A 24,672-nucleotide genomic window follows, 5' to 3' on the forward strand; every position below is an offset into this window, starting at 1 on the left:
ACATTGGAAAAGAAGAATCTTGACCCCTAACTCAATATATACAAAAATCAATTTCAGGTAGGTTTTAGATCCAAATAGAAAAGGTAAAACCTCATGGTAGACAAAGATTTCTTAAACAGGACACAAAAAACACTGTCCACCAAGGAAAAGATTAATATTGTGGATTACATTAAAATTAGAAATTTATGCTCATCAAAAGACACCATTAAGAGTGTGAAAAGGCAAACCATAGAGTAGCAGAACATATCTATGACCCAAAGACTGGTATCCATATTATTCATAAACTCCTACAATTCGATAAGAAAAAGACAGATAATGCAATAAAGAAATGGACAAAAGCCTCGAGCAAACATAATGAAAGAAGATATCTAAATGGCTGATTAAAAAAAAAGTGTTCACCATCATTAGTCATCAGGGAAATGCAAATGCAAACAGCAATGATCTACTACTCGCTACCACCAGAATGGCTAAAATGAAAAAGACAGACAATATCAAGGGCTGACAAAATGATGCAGAGCAACTGGAACTCTCATATACTTTTGGTGAGAGAGCAAACTGTTACAACCACCCTGGAAGACTGTCAGCATCTAAAGATGAACATAAGCACACCCAGTTCTTCTACTCCTGAAGAAGTGTGTGCACTATACACCAAAGACTTGAATGAGAAAGCATAGAGGCACCATTCAAAATGGTCAACAACCGGATATAACCCAAAGGACAATCAACAGAATGATGGACATGTTAAAAGTGTGTGATATAGTCACACAGCAGAATACGACATAGCAATGAAAAAGAAGCAACTGTTGCCACACAGAACAACATGGATGAATCCTATGGTAGGTTCAGAAAAAGAAACCAGACAGAAAGGAAACATACTCTACGATTCCATTCATAGGAAGTTCAAAAACAGGCAAAACTACACTACAATGTACAAGTCAGGAGAGAGGTCACCTTGGGAGAAGGTGGGGAGGTGATTAAAAGGTATGAGGAGTCTCAGGTATAGATAATGCCATCCTCTGTGAGTGAAGCAGTGGTTACCCAGCTGTGCTCACTTTGTGCTAATTCACTGAGCTGCGCTACACTTCAGAGTTGTGCACATTTTTGTGTATGTCCTACTTCAGTTTTTAAAGTTCCATTGCCCCCTGTATGAACAAAGGTTGCTAATTATATCCTTTGCTAAGTAAGAACATTAGAAAGGTCCAGCAACTAATCTCAATTTTATTCCAAAAAAGGAAAGAACACCAAAAAGCTCATGAGAAAAATATCAGAATGAAGGAGTCCATCAAATTAAGTAAATTTCTTTCTGAAAGTTTTAAACAAGGCTCTAAAAACCATTTATATTCTTATAACTCTCAAATTTGCATCTCCAGCCCAGTCCTGGCTCCCAACTTTGGCTTGTGTTCCATCTACACTCCCACCACCTCCACTTGAAAGTCTTCCAGACATCACAGCCCCAACATATTCAAAACCGACCCCTGACCTTCTGCCCCAGATCTGCTCTACACGCAGCTTTCACCATCTCCACTGACGGTAACTCCACCCTCAGTTGTTCACCAAAAACCTTAGAGTGACTCTGACTCCTCTCTCTCACCACCTACATCTAATCTACTAGGAAATCCTGTTAACCCTACCTTCCAAATACATACAGAATCCAGCCATTCCTCCCCACTTCCACTGCTACCACTCTGGCTAAAGGTGGGAGTTGTACTGTAATATACATTACATGTATATTACACATGTGTGTGCATGTGTCTGTCTGTGTGCACATGCAGGCACACACACACCATCATTCTTCACCTGGATTGCTCACAACCGGTAATTAGTCCTCCCACCCCTACAGTCTATTCACTGCACAGAAGCCAAAGTGACTCTTTAAAAACTGAAAGTCAGAACATGTCATTCCTCTGCTCAGAAGCCAGAGCCCTTACAGTGGTCTATAAACCCTTCTCTTTGTCCTCATCTCCCACTACCCTGCCCCTTGCTGTCCCTCAAACACATCAGGAGCCCCTGTCCTTGCTACCTGCCATTCAAGGATCACTGTCAGCTCGTAGGTCTGCCCTCAGGTCCTTGCCAGATGACCCTCTCATAACGTGGCTGTTTGCTTTCTCCAGGTCAGCAGGAGAAATCTCTCCCTTGTCAGTTAAGACACAGTCACATAATACAGTGTGATCACGGGAATGACATCCCATCACCTTTGCCAGGTAACAGAACCTAATCAAAGGAATGACATCATACACAGAGATGCCAACCCTCAAGGGGTAGGAATCTTGGAGTCATCTTAGAATTCTGTCCACCATAGATTTCTAGCAAATATTAGTAGCTGTATTGGCTTGCTCTGAACCAGGCTCTGTTCTATGGAATTCATACAAGTTTTAACACTGTTGAGGTAGATGATAAAATTATGTTATGCACATGTTACAGCTGAGGAAACTGATATTCGGGAGGGTCAGGTACCTTACCCAGGCTCACAAAGCCAGCATTCACAGCACACAGTGACACACCCATGATTATAGGAGGACAATGGTAATACTTCTAAGCATGAATCGTTTCCTTGTTATTTTTAGTTTCCTTGTAAATGTTTAATACCACCAGATTAGTACCTAATCAAAATTATGCCTGCCTGCTCACACTGGTATTTGGTGCCCTATCCCCAGGAGCAAGTGGCAAACAAGCAGGGCTTGAAATTCATTCAGCACACCCTTGGTCGTTGCAAACCCTAGTGCTTTGGTTCTTTCTCAATCCTTAGCCTGCTTCAGAATCTCCAGGAGGGCTGTTGAAACTGTATTATTGGCCCTACCCCAGCTTCTGATTTAGTTGATCTGAGGTAGGGTCAAAGAATTTGCATTTCTAACAAGATCCCCAGTGATCCTTGTCCGGGGTGACTTTGAATCACACTGCACTAGGATAGTGGTCCTCAAACCACCTGAAGCAGGAGCTCCTCGAGTTCTTGTTGAATAGATTAAACAGACCAGCAACGAGACCCCATAATCAGAATATCTGGGGTGGGGCTATTAGTCTGTGTTTTAAACAACCTTCCCAGTGACCATGAAAGACTGAAGTCAGAAAACCACTCCAAAAAGGAGCATCACCTCCAAGGTCTCTTGATTGGCCAAATTTAATCTCAAATTGGAAGTTTAAGAAGTCCTAGCCAAGAGGAGATCTAAGGGCAGAGCCATGAATAGCAGTGGCTATTATCTCCCTGGAGATGAGAAGAAGACCAGCCCGAAAAGGAGAAGCTCTTGAGGGGATCAGTGTAGCCACACAATCAATTCCTGACCTCGCATGGCCCAGAGCTCTCCTATGATCTAACCAAACCCTTCTACATCCACAGGGCAGCTCTGGGGAGCACCTCATTGCTGCCTGCCTTGAGTTCCACCGTGGGCTGTGGGGGGCTTGGGATTCCTACCTACGGAGACCAAGTCCACACCACAAGGTATCCAGAAAGATTCACATCAAGACCCACCACCTCCCACAAGTCTCCTCTGCCTGACCAGACAGTGGCCACAAAACACTCCCTGAGTTTCCATGACTGATAGCTTCTCCCTCTCACTTGTTTAAACCTTCTCACTAGTTTCCAATGTTTTTGTACCTGAGATGGCAAGCACTAGACCTTCTGCCTCTTCTGGATGCCCTGAAACACCTTGTCTTGGGGGAAAACTTAGATGTTTTTTAAAAAAAATTTATTGAAGTACAGTTGATTTACAGTATTGTGTTATTCCCACTGTACAGCAAAGCGATTCAGTTATACACATGTATACATTCTTTTTTATATTCTTTTCCATTATGATCTATCACAGGATACAAATATAGTTCCCTGTGCTATACAGTAGGAGCTTGTTGTTTATCCATTCTATATATAACAGTTTGCATTTGCTAATCCCAAACTCCCAATCCATCAATCCCTCACCCCCCTCCCCCTTGGCAACCACAAGTCTGTCCTCTATGTCTGTGAGTCTGTTTCTGTTTCATAGATAAGTTCATTTGTGTCATATTTTAGATTCCACATATAAGTGATATCATATGGTATTTGTCTTTCTCTTTCTGACTTAACTTCACTTAGTATGATAATCTCTAGTTGCATCCATTTGCTGCTGCAAATGCCATTATTTCATTCTTTTTTATGGTTGGGTAGTATTCCATTGTGTGTGTGTGTGTGTGTATATATATATATATATATATATATATATATACCACATCTTTTTTATCCATTCATCTGTCAATGGACAGATGACAGGTTTAGGTTGTTTCCGTGTCTTGGCTATTGTGAATAGTGTTGTCATGAACATATGGGTGCATGTATCATTTTGAATTAGAGTTTTGTCCGGATATATGCCCAGGATTGGGATTGCTGGATCATATGTCAACCCTATTTTTAAAAACTTAGATGCTTAGTGAGTGCCTCTGACAGTTCCAATTACGGAAGTTTCCAGTACCCTCGCCTCAGCCCCCCCATGAGCGGGATGGTAAGGGAGAGCTCCAATTCCATTTTAAGCCAATGCTTTCCAGACCTCTCTAAGAACACAACGCCTGGACCCAGCCAGGCTCTCCTTTGGTTTCTCTCTGTGAGGCACAGCCGGTAGGTAAATCTTGGATGGAATGATAGAATTTGTCTTGGACAGGATTTCATTGTCACACATGTGGAAACTCTCATCAGCCCTTCAACAATTTGATCATCTGATTTTTTTTTTTTTTTCAATGCATGTCTTCATTTCCCCCTTTAGACAAGAGAGGATCCTGTGGCTGTTAACACCAGTCTCTTTCTCGGTCTCAGCCCCACCCTCCAGACCTGAGAGGAGAAGGAGCTCAGCCCTAGTGCTGACCCTGGTCCTGGAAGTTGAAGTGTTGGGAAGATATTAAATGACATGTTTACCCTGTCAAGTCACAGTTTAAAGTAGCCTTTTTAAAGTGTGCGCTCCCATACAAATTGGGCAAATCACCAACTCTGCAGCCACCAAAGCAGCCCCAATAAATGAGAATTTCAATGAGGAACTGCAATGGGCTTCTTAGGCCTGGGAGGAAGAGTAGAATTCTCCTCCGACCTGAGAACTGAAGCACTAGGTGCTCACCAAAATTCAGACTGCATCTGTGCGCTGGGCGGCGGGGGCCACGCAGAGAGAAGCCAGGCGCTCCAAGACCTCCACTCCAAGGCTGCCTTTGGTTGGCGACAGTGGTCTCTGCGCTACTCCAAGTTCATGGTCCTCTAACACTTTCCATCACTTTTATATATTCCTTGTTGTTGCTACCTTATGGAAATGCCATCACCATTTTACACAAAAAGCTGTGGTTTGGGAGATTTAAAATAATAACAATGGGGGAGAAATAACTTGTCCGAAGTCACACCATCAATAAATAGCAGAGCACAGCTTGAACTCAGATCTGACACCAAACCTTTGCCTTTAGTGTCCATGCTCTTGTGGAATCACCTAGAAAGGATTCCTAAGGGTCCAAAACCAACCCCAACTCCTGGCAGATAACCACATTCATCCGTCACTTTTTCCCCTTTTGCAGACTAGTGTCCTGCCTTGTAAACTTTTTGAGGACATAGCCTTCTACACAAAATGCTTCTGCCTGGGCGTACAAGGTACTGGATGTCGTGGGATGGATTTTTAAATGAGATTTTCAAAGTGGTAGAATTATTACAGCTCTTGGGAAAAGCAATGTTCTCCTTTGATTTCAGAAACCAAGAGAACTCCAACACTTATGAGTCAGCCAGGAAGGATTATAATCTTTTCTCATTATTGAAAAGCCCCCAGACATTGGGTGGGAATTTGTGCCCGTTTAAAGTGGCTGGACCAGTGTCCAGCTTTCCCAACTCACAGGATGAGGCTGACAACCTTCATCTGGGTTTAAATGAGGACTCCATACACCTCAACATTTGAAATGACTTTCATGAAGCCAGCCCCGAAAACAGGGCCCAGAGCCACCTCTGCTCTCCCTTTGACATTCCCATCCCCGCAATTTCCACCCCCCCATTTTCCTCACAGGGTTTAGCTCAGACTGAATCTTTCAATAAGGCTGACAGAACTATTCTCCTCCCCTCATAAAAGCTTAATTAGTCCCACTACATTTTCAAACCAGGCTTTAACCATAAGAAGCCAAGAAAGACATTTTATCCTGAATAAGCCCAAGCACCGAATATTGATTTGTGATTCTCTGAAGAAAGTGTGGGCGGAGTAACAGGTGGGCAATAAAGCAGGGTGCAAGAAGACCATTAAGGGGGAAATAACCTGACTGAGCTAGAACAGACCTAGGAAGATTCTCCCTCATTCACAACCTTTCCATCCTCCAAGGCTAGACTCGGCTCTCTCCCTACTCACCTGGAAAAAGAGGGAAAACTATACCCCCCTCCTTATCCTCCTGCCCAGGAAAGCAGCACACAGCCTTTTGCAGATTTACAGATGTTTTTATGGTGAGGCATACCAGGAGGAAGAGACACCCAAACAAAGAGTCATTAGTTGAAATTACTCGCATGTTGCCTGGACTGTAATTTTCCTTGCAGATACATACTTTGTTGTCATCGAGGAACCAGTGCAATTAAATGGTGTGTCAACTAAACTCACAACTCAAGGCAGGATGCTAGGATTCTCCCTCACCTAGTGTTTGCATAAGAAACCTTTACACCTACACTCCATCCAAGTGCCCATCTTTTCTTCCGTAGAGAGATTTCGTAGGAGAAGAAAGCACCTGCTGAATCGGTAGATTTCATCTGTCTACAGATCAGAAGAACCAAAAGTACAAGCTCAAGAAGGCAGCCCAAGCAGTGGCCTTGTCCTTTCTCTCTTTGGTCTTGAAAAACAAGTGTTAATTTTATGTTCTGCTCACAGAAGTCCTTAGAGACTCTGTCATTATGCTGTTTGGGGCGAGCATAGGTCCTGCCATGACAGATTTCTGCAAGCACAACAAATTCTATGGCTCAACATCCTGGGCTTTGGCCTGTTTCACCACTTGAGAAGTTTATGACTCTTGAAAGTGAAGTGCAGGCCTCACGATTCTTTAGTCAACCAAGAAACAAGATAACAGCAAAGGTTCTTCTTGTGTCGTGCTGGGATCCTTTATCAGTGGCAAACCAAGAAACACTGTAAAGGCTCCCTCAGCTGCCTTCTGGCCTCCACATGGCTCCAAGGTTCTATTCCCAAGTGCCAGTGGCCACAAAGGGACTTTTGTTTAAATTGGGGACAACCAGGGTCATACCACCTGAAAAACTGGATTTTTAATGAACACTTAGTACCCAGGGGAATGAGCTATTTCAGCTGGAGCTTTCTTAGCCAAAGAGCTACACTTGGGCCTACAGCAATGGGCTTTGTGCAAGAAAGCGTGTCCTCCTTTGAAAACCTTCAACTTTCTCATGACCTTTCTCACTACCCTCAAAGGCAGCTGGTTGGTCCTTCATGCTACAGCAGGCAAGAGAGCCTTTCTAGGCCACAAGACAACATGATGATGGGGGCTGTATTTCACTAGCAGGCCAGCTTTCTGAGCTACCCACCTGACAGCCTCCCTGATGGGCCTAAAAATAAACTATGTCTTCATGTAAAACAAAGTCTAGAAATTCTGTTTCAAGCAGAAAAATTGACCAGCTGCTAAAATGTGCCTGGGGCTTTCTTTAATCTAAATTATTCAATTTCTTCAGGTCAGCTGAGAGCAAAGGCTCTTTGCCTGGTCCTCTACTCCTTCTGCTTCCACTACCGCAAATCTGTTATAAATTTGCTTATGGGTATCAGATCCCAGAGATTCTTCTAGAGAATCAACTCGAGTTGAGGCTGAGCACCATCTCTTTTTCTCTATGAACTACACAGTCTTGTAATCTCACCCAGCTTGGGCACTCAAATTACCATCTAAGTCAAAAAATGTTACCACTGGACAAGTGACTCCCAGCCCCACTCAGAAACTTCTCACTGGGAGACTGAGCTTCCCCCAGAATCCAACCTGAAGGCTGCCAGACCAATTCAGCCTTGTTTCTGGGAAAACATTATTAAACTGGGTGAGAAGAGCAATAGTTTGGATTGTTTTGTGAAAGGGCTGCTGGACGAGGAGATACCATCACTGGTTCTGGGGACTGGTTACCTTTAGCATCTCCTCTCAGAGAGGAGGGCCTGGACCTGAGGGCAGCAGGGACACAGGTGATGTCAGCATAGGTCATTCCAGGAACCCCTGACCCCCCTCCCCCGCAACACACACACACAGGCTCCTCGACACACACACCCTTTAGAAGGCTTGCCCCAAATCCTGCCACTGCTCCTGCCATGCCTGGGCCTGGAGCCCTGGGCAGGGGTCTTCTCTGCCAGTGCCTGCTGGTTTAACACGGAACTTAGGCCCTAGACGCCCCCACCCCCGTCAAACTCCTGGCACAGCTCCCAGGGGGGCTTCCTCAGGGGTCACTCAATTTCAATGCGGGGAGACATAGACAATTAACCCCTAATACTGGTGGAAGACACGTACAGTACATCTCCAGCCTGGAGAGGGTGCCCTGTGGTCTATTTCACGATGGAGATGACCTCTCGGGAGGAACTCCAGCTGTAAAAACATTCTTCATCAAGGTTTAGCCACAAACTTAGGATAGGAACACAACTTCAAGAGAGATGGGAACAAAAGCCACCCACGCAGGCTATTTCTTCCCTCTGAGTGTATGGAGCCAGAAAGCTCACCATAACTACTCCATTGATTACCTAAGGGGGCAGGGTGTTTCGCTTTGCAAGTGCCTTCACACAAGCTGGTTAAGTCTTACCTTCCAAAGAGTCACAGGTAGCATGACATACACTTTTGGTTAGTTTGCCTGACTGTCCCTAGGAATGAAGATTTGCATCAGGAGAGAATTTTCAGGCATGCATTCAGCTCTCTCCTGTGGGTGAGATACCTTTAGCTGCAGAGGAGGCATACTCTGAAATAATGCTCAGTTCTGATCCTGCCTGGCTCTGGTTTTGGTGATGCCCAACTGACACAGAGTGAGTTCCCAAGACACTCCAGGGCACATGTCTGGTCCAGTCGCTAAAGCAAAGGGGATAACAAGGAACAGACTCAAGGTCTGTTACTGGCTGTCAGAATGGAATATGCTAAGACTCAGGTGGGAGCAGAAACTGGTATCAGTTGCACACATATGAAAGCCAAGAGGCAAAGTCTGGACTGGGCCAAAGCGAACCGAAGACTGGGGAGAGGTGGGTCAGGGGAACTCGGGCCATTCTAGCCATTCCAGAGAGCAGCATCCTGTCGGCATGAGCTAAGCCCAGTCTTTTGCCCCACAGGGTTTCAGAAGTGCATCCCTAGCACAAGTCAGCACCTACACCTTAACATTTTCATCCTCTGGCCCTCTGAGCAACTGCCCATCACAGTGGGTTGTGCATTTCTCTCTCCAGCCTTGAGGTTATTTGGTATATTTCTTTTCCAGGGAGTACGATGGACTAGAAAAAGAAATGCTACAAAACATCTGGAAATATAATGAGCATCCTTATAAATGCAAAGCTGAGGGACACTTCCCTAATGGTCCAGTGGTGGAGAGCCTGCCTTACAATGCAGGGCACGCGGGTTCGATCCTTGGTCAGGAAACTGAGATCCCACGGGCGGCGGGGTGGCTGAGCCCCTGCACCACAGCTACTGAGCTCGCGTGCCTCAACTAGAGCCCGCGTGCCACAAACTACAGAGCCCACGCGCCCTGGAGCCTGCACGCCACAACTGAAGAAGAGAAAACCCACACGCCGCAACTAGAGAGAGGCCTGCACACCACAACAAAGAGCCCGCGCCGCAAATAAGACCCAACACAGCCAAAAATAAATTAAATAAATAAATCTTTTTAAAAATAAATAAATAAATACAAAACTGAGCTCTCAAAGTTAGGGAAATCTACTGTGGAAGGCTGAAAATGGACCCCCAAAAGATCTCTAGAATTTGTAACTGTTATTTGGGAAAAAAGCTCTCTGCAGATCTGATAAAGTTAAGGATCTTGAGATAAGAGAATATTCTGGATTATCCAGGTGGGCCCTAAATGCCACCACAAGTGTCATTATAAGAGAAAGAGAGAGAGAGAGAGATCTCACACACAGAAAAGAAGGAGCAATGTACCCATGGGGGCAGATATTGGAGTGATGTGGCCACAATTTCAAGGAATGTCAGCAGCCACAGGACCCTGGAAGAGACAAGGAACAGATTCTCCCCTAGAGTCTGGAGAGAGTGCAGCCCTGTGACACCTTGATTTCAGCCCAGGGATACTGATTTCAGACTCCTGGCTTCCAGAACAGTGAGAGCATAAATTTGTGTTGTTTAAGCCACCAAGCCTGTAGTAATTTGTCACAGCAGCCACAGGAAACTAATACATCCACAAACCAACAAGGAAATACGAAATTGAAAACCAGAGTGATAGCATGCACTGGCACTTGGGCTGCCCAGTGGCATCTGCTGCTCTTGTAAAGTGGATGCTAGAGTTGTATTGGCACATGGGGCAGGTCACACAGGCTCAGGTTATGCTGGGATAGAGGAGTTAGAACTGCAACACACGTACACATACTCACAAGCCAGCCTTAGAGGGCTTCACCATCAGGGAATGAGGGGACTCAGATATAGGTCCTGCACACAAGCAAAGGGAGACAGGGTCTGAGTCCTGGATTGAGAGGGCTGAGAAGGTGATCTCCTTAATAGCTCATTACCCCAAGCCTGCTCTCAAATGGGTTTGGGTTCAAATTTATACTACCTGGGCTGGAGGGGATCGAGGAAATCCCCAGCTCAAAAATTCACATTACCTATGGTAACGGTATCTCACACATAAAACCCCAAACATGAGCTCAAAATCCAAACGTACAAAGTACGTGAGGTAGCAAAGGGACCTTTTCTCAATACTCTGTAATGACCAATATGGGAAAAGAATTTTAAAAAGAGTGGATATATGTATATGTATAACTGATTCACTTCACTGTACAGCAGAAACTAACACATTTTAAATCAACTATAATTCAATAAAAAATTTTAAAAATAATAAAATAAAATATTGTAATTAAAAAAAATAAACTACATGAGGTAATAAGCTATTCTGGACATGAGTCAAGAGAAAAAGAGATGAATTACACCCAAGAATGCCAGAAATGGATTATAAAATTCCTTTTCAGATAAACATGATTTTAAATGGTTAAATAAATTAAATATAAAATCAAGAGCACACAAGACAAGAGATTACTTTAAAAAAAAAAAAGAGTACATGGAAGATTTGAAAACTGCTCAAATAGAACATCTAGAAGTTTAAAAAAAAAAAAGACATTAAATGAAAAACTGATTGCCTCAGTTAGGCTGAAGATTAGACACAGCTAGAAAGAAAATTAATGAACCAGAAGATAATTTTAAGTCATTATTCATAATACAGCCAAAAGACAAAAATGGAAAATATGAAAAAGAGGTCAGATTGAGAAGTCCAATTCAGGTCTCCAAGGATTTTCTAAGGGGAGTGGGAGTGGGGCATAGAAAGAATGGGAGAGAATCAGTGTTCAAAGAAATAAGTGGCTTAACATTTTCCAGAACTGAGACATCAATCTTCAGAGCTGAGAAGCACAAACCCCAAATAGGATGAATAAAATTAGATCCATCCCCAGACATGTTGTAGTAAAACTACATAGCTTCCAGGACAAATATTTTAAAAGCAAATTCACAGAGGGCAGGTCACCTACAGAGAAATGACCCAAAAATCAATAGAGGCTGACAGTAACAGTAGAAGCCAGAAGAATGTCATCCCCAAAATGCTGAGAGAAAAATAAGCCAACCTAGAAATCTATATCCAGCTGATCTCATTCAGTAACACTGGACACAATGAAACTAAAAAATGTGGAGATCCTTCTACAGAGTCCTTTCTGTAGACTGGTCCCAACCATTTATGACCACCTCAGCTGTCACTGGCCTGGTCTCTAGAATCCAACTCTTCATACCCTGGTGCTCTCCCTTCAATATTCCCTGCTTAACTGGCAGTGGAGGTGCTGACCATTGGAGGCTGGGAGCAGGTGTGAGGGTTCTCTTCCTAAGGTACTATTTCCTTTTTCACCTGTCTCCATGCTGTAGACTTCCTCTGTGCTGACGAAGGTGTGTGCTGGGATGCTGGATGTGCCTCTAGCATCCCAGGGCATGTCCCAGCTCTGTCTCCTGCTTGCCCAGCCTCTGCTCCTCTGGCTACACCAAATCCTAATTCCTGCACGCAGCCCTTTGGAGGCTTCATGTGGAGCTCTGATCAGGTGGTAGACGCCGCCTCGTACTCAAACAGACCTTTCTGTTTTCCCTGGTAGAGTCTGGGTCTCCCATAGCCTTGAGGGGTGGCCCACATGTCTCTTATGATCCAAGCCAGGGAGCTCTGACCACTTCCTGAAGTCCTGTCCCCCCTGGGGCTCCTGACCAGGGCTGCAGTCACTGCAGAAATTCAGAGGAACCCACCCGCATAAATTATTTCTTAGATTCGCTTCTCACCTAGGAATCAAGGCCAAGACACTCCCTCTCCCCAAAATTGGCTCTCTTCCCATGCCTCATCACCCCTCTTCTAGCTCCCTGGACCAGGAGGGATGGAAACAATCTCCTCCCTTCTTCCTTTACCTCCTGTTCTCTAACCAGTCCTCTCTTCAAGTGTCCTAACTTGTCCTCACTATGGGTAACTGATAATGACTTCAGGAAGATCAAAGAGAAGATTTCAAGTTTCAGGAAGTCCTGAAATGCAAGTGGAGCCCGGCCTGGGTACTTGGCTGCTTTTGCAGTTTTGTCTTCTTCCTTAGATGGCAACCCGCTGGACTGATCTCCCCACTGGTGTCTGAGGCTGCGTCTCCCTCCTAATGGCACTGACACTAGACCCTGTAGATTAAAATAGAAGGAAATAGCTCTAGAGAGGATAGCTGATACAAAGGACCAATGAAAGCACATTGACCTTTCTGGGAAAAACCAAGAACATATCTGTTTCATCTAGCTTATTCCTTACATCCTTAGAAAAGCTGGTGAGATTGGAATTGGTCAAAGGAGCTGATGTCTAAAAGAAAGATGTGATTTAAGATTATAACGAAACCAGAAATGGGTTATCTGTCAAGGTCCAAATGTCACCACTATGAAAGGTGGGGGTGGGAATGGGAAGGTGAGAATCCTAGTACATCACTAGTATATTATTTTGACATGTTCACAGTCTTTTACAGCAGGACTTTTACAGTCTCTCCTACTCCAAACATCACAGTGTCAGTTTTAAGTCTTCAAGTAATCCTTACTGCTTTGAGGTTTCCCATTTTCCAGCATGGAAACCCTCCTTACTTTTTGCTGTCTGGCAATTCTCACTGTGGCAGGGCTTCACTCACCCACCAGCCACATCAGAGGAGGACCATCACGGAAGACTGTTTTCCTTCAGATATTTTACACCTAAAGCCACTCCATTTCATTTGGGGAGAGGCAGAGGAATATTGCCTGGTTAAGAGCTTTGCCCTCAATCTAAAGATTTATCTGGCAGAAGGTTTGGGATCGCAGACGAGAAGAATCAACGCTTTAAGTTTTCCAGAAGCTGGAACAAGTAACCACATAGGACGTAATGAGAATATGTCCAAAAATGAGATCGAGTGTGAAAGCTAAGTATGCCCTGGGCAAGAAAGAGCTCCTTCACAGTCCCCCTGCTTGGTGGGCTCTTCCCACCTAAGCCACCTTCCAATGAGAAACCCACCAGTCATTTAATCCCAGCGTTTTCTGAAGAGCACACGGATGGCACAGTGGGGTCTCTAATATATTCTACAAATGGGCCATTTCCCTTCTTACTCAGCTATGCCCACAAACTCACCAAATCTCAGATGCCCCCCTTGTCCTTCTGTGCCACCATCAAGAGCAGAGAGCCAGCTCTGTTCCTGACCCCCCCGGGGCTGCTTGGGAACAGTGCATTAATGGTCTGGCTAAGACCTTCCATTTCGTGGCGGCTCCCACCTGCCCACTCTGGATGGGCACAACCTCACATCCAAAATTGGAACGTCTTGGAGCCTCCAGATTATGTTCCTTCTGTTTATTTCTATTCTCTATCCGCAGCCAAGTCTTCTCCAGGTTCTCACGAGTAAGATGAGGGAGGAGACACCCATAGCTCAAGTAAAGCATATTTATCGAAGTGTAGGCTATCTCGTGAACAAGTGATCTGAAGCCCCCGGGCCTGGGACACTCCTTGGCCCCAGCAAGACCACATTTGCTGTGCCAGGGAATATGGACAAGAAGCAGGGTGGAGCCTCAACCTACAGCTCTTTTGTTACCCAGGGAAAGGTAGGGGATGGGACAGCAAACGGTAGGCCTGCCACTCACGCCGGAAGGAGCCTACGACCTGGAACGAGAGCCCTGCTGACGAGAACAGATGGCTTGAACCAGAGACTGTAAACTGGTGGCCCAGGGTCAGGACAGGACACAGCTGTCAGAGTCTGACCCTCCAGAATCCAGAATCATGCATTTGGTAATACACATTCAAGAACTGAGAGGTTTTATAGGAACATCGGGACTCTACGTTGGAGAATAAGATCTGGTGACACCAGCAGTCCTCCTAGAACTGCTGAGAAGTGGCGCTCAGCTCACCTGACCTGTCTGGCCCCTGTTCCAAACCAAACATTCACTTCTTCCGCTGACTGTCTTTGAACCTTATATGGATTCCTCCAAGATCAGATGCTCCACATTTCATTTAAGTAACATTTGAATTTTATTTATTCAGATGGCCCTTATTAAGACTGACCATATAATTTATCACACAAATGAGGACATGCTTGAGAATGAACGTAGGTGCTGTTAATAATTATAACAGGAAGAAAGACATGAACTGTCCCAGGTACACTGGGTCCATTGAGGACCTTCTGTAAACAAATACTGTTCGGTGATTGGTGGATGGAAGTTCTCATAGATCTGTTGATTCCTGACCTTGGGAGTCAAAGAAAGAACTATCATTGAGTGTGTGTTTTTTTTAACTGTAATGACTAGCCAAGGGGAAAAAGTAGCAGCTTTCTACTAGTCTGAAAGACATGACCACAAACAATGTTTTAATTTAATTTTAAACTTTATCTCACTAAGCAAGATTGAGCAGATGGGCTAACAAGAAATAGCAATAATGACAGTGTTGTGAACTGTCTGTGTCCTCCCAAAATTCATATGTTGGTGATGGTATTAGGAGATGGAGTCTTTGGGAGGTGATGAGGTCATGAGGGTGGAGCCATCATGAATGGGATTAGTGCCTTTCTACGAAGAGACAGGAGAGCCTGCTTCTCTCTCTGCTCTCAGCCATGTGAGGATACAGCAAGAAGACAGCTGTCTGCAAACCAGGAAGAGGACCCTCACCAGACACCACACCTGCTGGCACCCTGATCTTGGACTCCTCAGCCTCCAGAACTGTAAGAAAAAAATGTTTTTTGTTTAAGTCACCCAGTCTATGGCATTTTGTTATAACAGCCTGAGCCGACTAAGACAGACAGCAGATGCTTATACATTATGCATTCTGTGTCAGGCACTGTGATGGACACTTCATACATATCAACTCATTGTCAGACCCACACAACCCCATGAAGTAGGTAAACCATTATCCTCATTTTACAGATGAGGAAACCAGTGCACAGAGAGGTTAAGGTACTTGCCTAAGGTCACACAGTTAATGAACAGTAGAACTGGGTTTTGAACCCAAACAACTGAGCTCTTAAGTCTCTACTGATAACTACAAGTCCCTGCTTATTCCAAGGCTGTAAGGATCCAGCTTGCCCCTGTTGCTTTCCCCTCCAACAAGCACCATTGGTGGGAACTTCTGAGGTCAAGGTATGGTCCAGGGATGTCGCTGATAGTACCTACATCCTAAGGAGATCACCAGGATGCTGAGAAAACCCTATCTTTGGACTGAAAATGGAAGATTAGGCAGAGAGGAGACACTGAACAGGACAAAGAGCAGGAGGTGCCACCCCTTGTCCCCTGTGCCCAACAAGTGCCCAACAATTAGACCACCTTCCCTTTAAGAGCCTGGAGTTAAAAGTACGCAATTTGATCAGCCCAAGGGACTACTGGGATAAATGGTTTTCCCCACTGCCCTTGATTCTGCAAGCTAACTTGAGGGCTATGAAGAATTAGTCTTGAGAAAGAGAATGAACATAACCATAATTTTATTTTGCCAGATTCCACTAACACCATTTTATTGTGCTAACAGCTTCTCATGGGGATGACAGCCATCTTGTAAAAGGACAAAGGATTTGGTTTAAAACAGACATGTCAACGTCTTACTGATGAAAACACCATCCGAGGTCTGGAGGACTCTAAGACAACCAAGACGACAGTTCCTGACCTCAGGAAGCTGAGAGTCTAATAAGGAAGCCACTGATGAACAGGAATCACAACACAACACATTATGAATAGTATTGTGAAAACACAGAAGACATGGGTCACTCCCACTTTAAGCTACAAACTCCTGGAGGATGGATAGTACCTTCAGTACCTCTGGTTACTGCAGATTCCACATTCATTCAGCAAACATTCATTTGCTGGCACAGATGTTCAACAAACATTTCTGGAGATGAATTCCTGGAGGAGATGGAAATTTGACAGAGTCTGGATGGAAGAACAGGAATAAGTAGACACTTGGAATCCAGATGCCTGGATTCGAATCCTGGATCAACCACTGACTACTTAAGAGAAATACTTTCCTTTATGGGCCTTAGTTTCCTCATCTAAAAAATGGGGATGATTTTATTTGCCTTATGAGGATGTGACAAGGATGAAATTAGGTAACATGTAATCACGTAGCATAATGACCATCCCAGAATAAGCACCCAATCAGCGTCAGCTATGGTTATACTCGATTGCCAGCAGTCACTATGGTAATTGCTTGTCTCGAACATCAAAACATACTGTTCCCACTGGAGAATCAGCCAGGCAGGTCCTAGGCCACCACTCCTTGGGGATCTAAAAGGAAACCTTAGAACTGTGTTCCCATTCCCATAGGTGAAAAGATAGGAAACAGGACTCTTTCCTCTTTGCTCAGTCATCTTTATCTGTTTAGCTTTTGCAAAACCACCAACATGTTCGCCTCATAGCAGATGCAATAAAGCAGTTCTCTCCTCTCTTGCTTATAACTATGGCAAGTAGCTTCCAAATACATGCAGGTTACATATCCAGATAGATTCCTATATTGTTTGAAAGGCAGGAAAGGGGGCTCAGCTGACAGCCTTCAGAAGGAACAAGGTAATAAAGTCAAAAGATGACCAGACCCTGGCTCCAGGTACCGGCCTGACTTATGAGACAGACAGACAGACATGACGTGCATTTGTTTGAGTTTCTACATGGTAAGGAGCTGAGGACTGATCCATAACTAATGATAAAAATGGGGAACATCGTGAGCAGCTTCTGAGCTGCAACCCAGAGGTAATGCAGAACGGCAGCTGTCCAGGTGCTCAAGTCTTGTCACCCTCCTGTCCTCTCCTCCCTTCCACCCTCCCCCTTGAGCTGGGCCTGGATTCATGCAGCGTCAGCAGGACATATTGGCCAGAATGACTTTAATCCTTCCGGTCAAGCAAAGTAACCCTGTGGAGATGCTCTCTACCCAAATGGGACAGGTTGGAAATCAACTAGGATGGCACAGGGGCAGCTTAGCAAGTCCCAGCAAGAGAGGAAGTCGCCAGCGGCCATGGCCTGCAAGCTGGAGTCCCCCAAACAACAGACTGTCAGGCTGAGGGATGAGTCAAGAGCCCTCAGCAGAGACACGACCAAACATCAGGTCAGAGTGGCACCCTGGTCAAACATTTTGGGGCCCAAGGAGGCTACATGGAGACCAACAGTACACCAGCTTGAGTCTATATAGCTCATCCCCTCGGAGTTTCTCCCAACATCCTGAGTGAAATGCTAGAAACAGCTGGAAACCAGAGTGATGCAGGATACCGTGAGGTCAACCAGTGGCCTGCCTGGTAATGTGGCCTTAGGCTCCCACCTGAAGAAGGTGAGGTGGGAAGACTAGAGAATGGCAGCCGCCAACAGTCATGCTTGCACAGACAGGCTAACACCTCACCTACCATTTTGGGGCCAAAGGAAAGGGGAAAAAATTTGGGTTGGGGGGTTAGAAAGAGAAGAGAATTAATGTCACAGGACTACCCGTTCTGAAGTGGGACAAAGGACCATGGAGAGGGACGAGGGTGGGCAACAGAATCAAAGCCAATGAAAGAGCTGAAACGTTGCTCTCTCCTCCGAATCCTTGAGAAAGACAAGACACATTTCTTTAAAAACCCTTTGCAGATGCCACAGGATTGCTTTTTTTGGGTACAGGCTTTGGGGTTGGCTGACTAAGGTTTAAGTCCCACCTCTGCCAACGTCTAAACTTCACCCATTAAGTAGGAAACTCACCATCTCCCTGCCAGGTGGCCATGAAAAGGAGGCAGGTGTGATCTTGCCCAGTTCAGGTGCAACGGATGTGGACACACAGTGGGAACTCTCTTCTTCCTAGGGCTTTCAGATCTACTCTAAATGCTTCCTGAAGCAACCTCTACTATATGTGTGTATGGTGCAATGAGGGAGGATATGAAAAAACCAAGGCACCACGTAGCATCAAAAGTGCCAGCAAGGAAGCATGTGTCAGAGCCAAATTCTCAGGCTTGAGCCCTTTTACATTGTCCCCCGCCCCAAATTCTGTCTACCCCGATTCTGTGCTACAGATGCTTGCCTAGAGCAGAGATCAGCACACTTTTTTCTGTAAAGGGTAAGATAGTAAATATTTTCGGCTTTGCAGGCCACATGGTCTGGGTCAGAGCTACTCAACTCTACTGTAGTAGCACAAAAGTAGCCGTACAAAATGTACATGAATGGGCATGGTTGTGTACCAATAAAACTTTATTTACCAAAGCAAGCTGTGGGCCAGATTTGGCCTCAGGACTGTAGTTTGCCAACCCCTAGTCCAGGGTTTTGGGGTTTATCAGGTTCACACACCAGCAAAACAGCTGAATTGGGACTGAATGGGAAAGAACGCCATACTCTTTCCACGGCCCCACCATGGCCTTCACAATCCCACTACTGCTAACTGGGTCAGAGTTCTCGTTGGGCCCACCCATGCCCAGTTACACCCTTACTGCCAGGGGTCTACCCCTGCCGCCCTAAATTCAATGTGCCCTTTTATGCCCATTTCCCCCACCTCCACCCCACTAAGCATCTTGGACTGCTCCATCTCTCAGGAATCAACTTCTCCTAAAACACGAGATACTTACAGATACAAAAGATTAATCCAAGTCATCACCCAGAGGGGACCACGTGCTGCGGAAGTTAAAGGCACAGGGATGGGCATCAGACCAGGGTTCACCTTCCCCTTTGCTACTTTCCTGCTGCATGAACGTGGGCATGCAGGCAACCCCTGAGCATTTCCTTTGCCTACGGAAATTGTTTAGGGGCTTTGAAAATTAAGTAAGAGAGTTTATGGAAAATAAATAGCAAGGGCTGCTCAGAAATGGAATCATTAAAAAGTCACATCCTGCATAATTCTCTTTCCTTCAGTATGCTTTACATTTACGACCAACTAGATCATCATCTCCTTGAGGAAAAGCTATGACTTACTCTTTGGATTCTGTGGTTCCGGGCACCGTGCAGAGAAAGCACATAGTAGGTGCTCAGTGAATACATGTGCCTCTCACTCGGGAACAGACATGATGAACACAGCTGTGAGCCCCTGAAGTCATGGAACCGTTTTCACATTCATTTAAGATCTCATTTGTGATACGAACCGGACTACAAACGCCTGGCTGGAGACATCTCAGGGCTTGCTCTCAATCCCCTTCACCTAACTGAGTGAAGGCTTTTGACTCAGAGGTTAATTATTCCTCTTTGCATTTCTTCAAGGAGAGAGTTCTCCCTTGAGACGGCTGGTCATTACTATTCCGTGTTGCACTGCTCTCTTGACATAAAGGATTTTTTTTTTTAAAGGAGACAGAGGATTTCATGACCTGATTTAGGCTTGGGTGCCTCCAAAAGCTTAGAGTATAAACCCACAGGGGACAACACTGAGGGCACTTTAGAAATCCAATCTGCCTTCCCACAGTAACTCCAGAGAAGTAGAAAGGTGTGTGAAACTTCAGTCCAGGAAAATCCCCAAGCCCTCCTCCTTATGTAGAAGTAGAGGCACTTAAGCTATTGTAGGTCAAATATTCCTCGTGTATACGCGGTGGGAGATTCTCAAACTTCTGGACAAACCAGAATCAAATTGTAGGTGGAGAGGGGCGTGATCAGTGCTTTGATCTTCTAGAACCACAGGCAGCTATGCTCTCTGCAAACAGAGATGCCTTGACTGGGCCCTGGAAGGATGCCTGCCCAATGTCCCCCACATCTCCTAGAAACACTAACAAACACTTGACACTAAAACAGTGCTGGCTAGGCACCAGACACAGTTCTAAGGCTTTCCATGTATTAACATGCTGAATCTTTGCAATGACTCTATGAGGTATTGCCTGCTATCCCCATTTTAAAAGATGAGGAAGCTGAGGTGCAGAGACGCTAAGTAATTTGCCTGAGGTCACACAGCTTGTAACAGGTGAAGCTGGGGCTCAATCCCAGGCAGTCCATCTCAGAGCCCTCATTCACTTAGTCCATGAGACTCCACCTTGTGCAAACACATCCCATCCTTTAAAACTGCTCAAGTTTGTTTTCTCCATTGTACTAGGCTCCTCTGAGTTCACAGAATCTAAGGCCTGGATGGAACAGGCAGCCTCAAGTCCAGTTCTCTTGTTTTACAGCTGGAGACAGATTCCCAAGGGAAAGGGGTAGGGTCTGCAATTTCCAAGGTTATGCAAACACCAACTCAAGCCCCCAGACTCCTAAATGCAGTGCTCTCCTCACCACCTTCCAGAGACTCACAGCCAAAATGCACAATTAACACTTTCATACCCAGGAAACCACTGGAGAAACACATGGCTCTTTTCCCAACGACAGGAATGAACTCTGAGAAAGTGGGGAAGCAGGCAGCCTGTGTCTTGTGTGACTCCAGCATAATCGTAAGCACAGATCAAGTCTCTGGGCTCCACCACGGTGACCATTTGCACCCAGCCATTCCCCCAACCTGGTTTTCTTTGCGACCAAATGCACATCCTAGCAAGATGGCTGGCACAGGGTAAGGCTGCAGCCCATGCCAAGTTTTCCACTCCGCATAAAATGTGAGTTTTGTGGAAGAGCCAAGGCTAGTGAGGAATGCCCACAGCAGAGCAAAGGGCTGGGAGACGCTGATCAGGGTGGACCCTTTCATGAGCATCTAAGTTACTCCAATGGTGACTGGAGTGGCACAGCTTAACCACCCCTCTTAGCAGAGAGGCAAGTTGACAGAGAGGCAACTACGTAGTCTAGGATTGGCTGTTGCCCCCAAACGATGACCACATCCACCATGTCATCAGATCCCTCCTGACGCACCTTCCCGCATCCTCCGGGTAACCACAGAGAAAAGAGGTGGCGAGACCAACAGGCGCCCTGACTTACCCAGCCCAGGCGGCACATTCAGTCCTGTGGCACATCCTAGAAACTTTAAAGTGAATGTGCTGGGCAAGCACGTCACTGGTTAGCTGAACCTCACATTCCAAATCACATCGCGGCAGAGATGAGACAGACAGGCACACAGACAGACGGGCCTCTGCCTCTGGGGACCCTGGAGGGCCCCACTTCCCACAGGACACACTTCCTACCTGCTTCCATAAGTTGGCACTGCTGACCGAAGACGTGGGAGAAGGTGACCCGGCCGGTGGCAGAACTGGATGTCGCCAGCGTGGATTCCATGGCTCTCCTGCGGTCTTTGGTGTTGGTCATGGAGCAACGTCCAAACCCTTCGGAGTGTCTGCACGGAGGATGACGTCACTGGCCCAGGCACTGTAGGTCTGAGGCTACTTGTCACTTCCAAGAAAATGTCCCCGCCCCCGAAGTTTATAAGGTTCTTCCTCTCACTGCCCAGTCCCTGCGGTTTCTCTCAAACCCTAGTCAAGTGCAAAATGAAACCTTACACGGTTCCGCAGAGCTTGCACAGCTACAGGAGTTCGGTGCAAAAGCAAAATCTAAGTTTTCTCCCGCAGGAGTTGTTTCCTCTTAGCCGGGGTCGGGGTGACAGGGTCACCTGGAAGGGGCCGAGTCCAGGGAGCCGCTCAGCCCGGTGGCCGCTGGGGAGAGCTCGGCCCCAGCCGCGTCCCAGCGCCAGTTGCTGCAGGAAAAGCGCTGCCGGCTCCGCGGCGGCTCCTGCCGAGGAGGGAGGGCTAGAGCGAGGCTGCCTCAGGCTCCCCGGGGAGCTGGTCTCGCAGGCCCACGGCTCCTGCGGCTCCGGCCCCGGTCTCTGTCCTCCCTGAGCCCAAGTGCCGCTGTCCGGGGTCCGCGCGCCCCTGGGCGGCCAGACGCAGGCGGGGAGCGCGCAGGAAGCGGGCGCAGCGCGGGCACTCTGCAGCTCTGGACCACCGACGTGCCCGCGGTTCATCCTTCACTCCAGATGGACGCCTTTCCCTTCGGCGTCCCCCTCCTCGCCGGGCTCTGGGGAGGGGAGGGAGACGTGGTCAAAGAGCCTGCTCCGACCTACTGCAGCGGGCCTCCCCCCGCAGCCCACCCCGCCACCCCTTTTCTGGATGCCGAGGGAAGCGCTAACTCAGCCCAGCAGGCACCCGGCTGCTGTAACCTCTTCATGCTCACAGCCCAGGAAGTATCAGGCACAGGAGAGGAGAATGCCAGCAATCAAATCCAAAGATCAAGAAGAGAAGGGATGGAAAATGCCCTACATCCCCCATGGCGCTCCGGTGACAAAGAGATGGTCTAGGGTGCTTCATCTTTGCCAAACCGGACCTATTCTGTGCATAGAACAATCAGTCCCCTGTTCCAACCCCAAAGGGCAGTTTCTCTGGAAAGGGAGGAAGGGCGGGATAAATACCTTTCCCAGGGTTACAACAGCTGTTTCAGTGGGTGCTGTGCCTTTATCCTGCTATCCCATTTGCTGATCACAAAGCTGCTAACTTGAGAGGGAGACGAAGCATCATCTCCGGCCACCATTTTGGATACTTTCACTGGGGATCTGGCTGCAACCCTGGCAGGACACTGGCAGCACCACCTCCTCCAGGAGAGAGAGAATGTGACAGCACAGCAGCAGCAAAGCACCCATGTCTGTTTCCCCAGGAGGCCTGTGGTTGAAAAGCCATTTGTCTGTTCTGTATTTAAGATACAGAAGGTAAAGTTCAAATGGACTTGTGGGCCAGAAGGGCTCTCAAACAGAAGCCTTTTCCATCAGAGCTCTTTGCCACCAATGACGTACAGCTCAGTGATGTTGGAAGGTTACCTGGGATGGTTAAGGCAAGGCAGAGGAAGCCTTGAAATAAGCAGTTAAATGAGCCTACTTTGCGTTTATGGTTTAGGGTAGTTTGAACCATTGAGGATCCCTTTTCTCACACAGAAGAGGTTCTTCTCCAGGTCATGAAATTAGAAGACATCAGAGCCCATGCTCTCTGACAACTGAGGTCTAAGGACAACCAAGGGCTAAGGTCAGAGGAAGACCAGAAACCGCACACAGGATGGGAAATGAATCAGCTTCCCAAGTCTGGGAGCTATGTAAGTTTCAGTGCAGCCCAGCAACGGACTACTATGCCACCAATAGAAAAATATCCAAGCTGAGTTGTGGGGAGGGGAGGGAAGGGATGACTTCGAGGCGCACAGAGGATTCCTAGGGCAGTGAAAATTCTCTGTATGATACCACAGTGAGGGATACATGTCATTTCACATTTGTCCAAACCCACAGAACGTACACCACCAAGAGTGAACCCTAATGTAAACTATAAACTTTGGGTGATAATGATGTGTCAGTGTAGGTTCATCAGCTGTAACAAATGTACCGTTCTGGTGGGGGATGTTGATTATGGGAGGAGGCTGAGCATATGTAGAGGGAAGGGATATATGGGAAGTCTCTGTACGTTCCTCTTATTGTTGCTGTGAACCTAGAACTGCTCTAAAAAAAAAAACAAACCTGTCTTTAAAAAAAGAATCCAAGTTAAAACTTCATACACTTAATTCAACCTGAAGATGCCTCCTGTTTGGAAAACCATGTTTTTGCCCTCCCTTCTCTGTACACCTAGTCCATTCCTTCTCACTGCTACATGGCATTTCATATACTCAATCTACACATTTCCTCTGTCTGTTCCCTTAGTACCAGGCACCTGAGTTGCCTCCTAAGCCCTGCTACTATAAACCACACGGTAATGATGCCACCTAATGGTTAGTGGCAATAGATCATCCAAGTCAGGACACTTTGAGAGTGCATGAATGGAACCACCATTGGTAATTACACCAGAGCAAGTGGCATAAACTGGGAGGGATGGATCTGTGCAAGAACTTTCCTGGCTTACATACCCAGGAATGGACTTACTCAAAGATGCATGCAAATTTGATTTCATTCAATGCTGCCAAGTACTACTCCAGAATGGCCCTGCCGGTTTACACTCTTTATAGATTCCCACTTCCCTACATCTTTGCCCATAACTGTTGTTGGCAAGAATTAGGAAGATGGGTGATCTAATGGGTATAAAGCTATAGTTCATTGGTTTGATTTGATGTCCTTAATTATTAGTAAGTTGAGCACTTTATGAAAAGATTATTAACCAATGAGGTTTCCTCTTCAGGAAATTGCCTATTCATATAGCCTTTGCCCATTTTTCTAGTTGTTTTTCTATTTCTGACTTTCTTATTGATTTGCACGATAGGTTCCTTCACTTTGCAAGATATCTATTT

The 24,672-nt window shown here is 46.2% G+C and overlaps 1 long non-coding RNA gene across 1 annotated transcript in view; it reads right to left on the bottom strand.

The window, feature by feature from the left end:
* The window catches only part of LOC309639805, a 409,973-nt gene extending 387,869 nt beyond the window's left edge, over window positions 1–22,104 (bottom strand). Inside the window, exon 1 of the long non-coding RNA XR_014251864.1 lies at window positions 21,612–22,104. This is a non-coding gene — a long non-coding RNA (uncharacterized lncRNA). The remainder of the gene's footprint in view (window positions 1–21,611) is intronic.
* Window positions 22,105–24,672: the final 2,568 nt, after the last annotated feature.

The sequence above is a fragment of the Balaenoptera physalus genome, assembly GCF_965194825.1.
Source record: "Balaenoptera physalus genome assembly, chromosome: 1".
In the NCBI taxonomy this organism is placed as follows: Eukaryota; Metazoa; Chordata; class Mammalia; order Artiodactyla; family Balaenopteridae; genus Balaenoptera; species Balaenoptera physalus.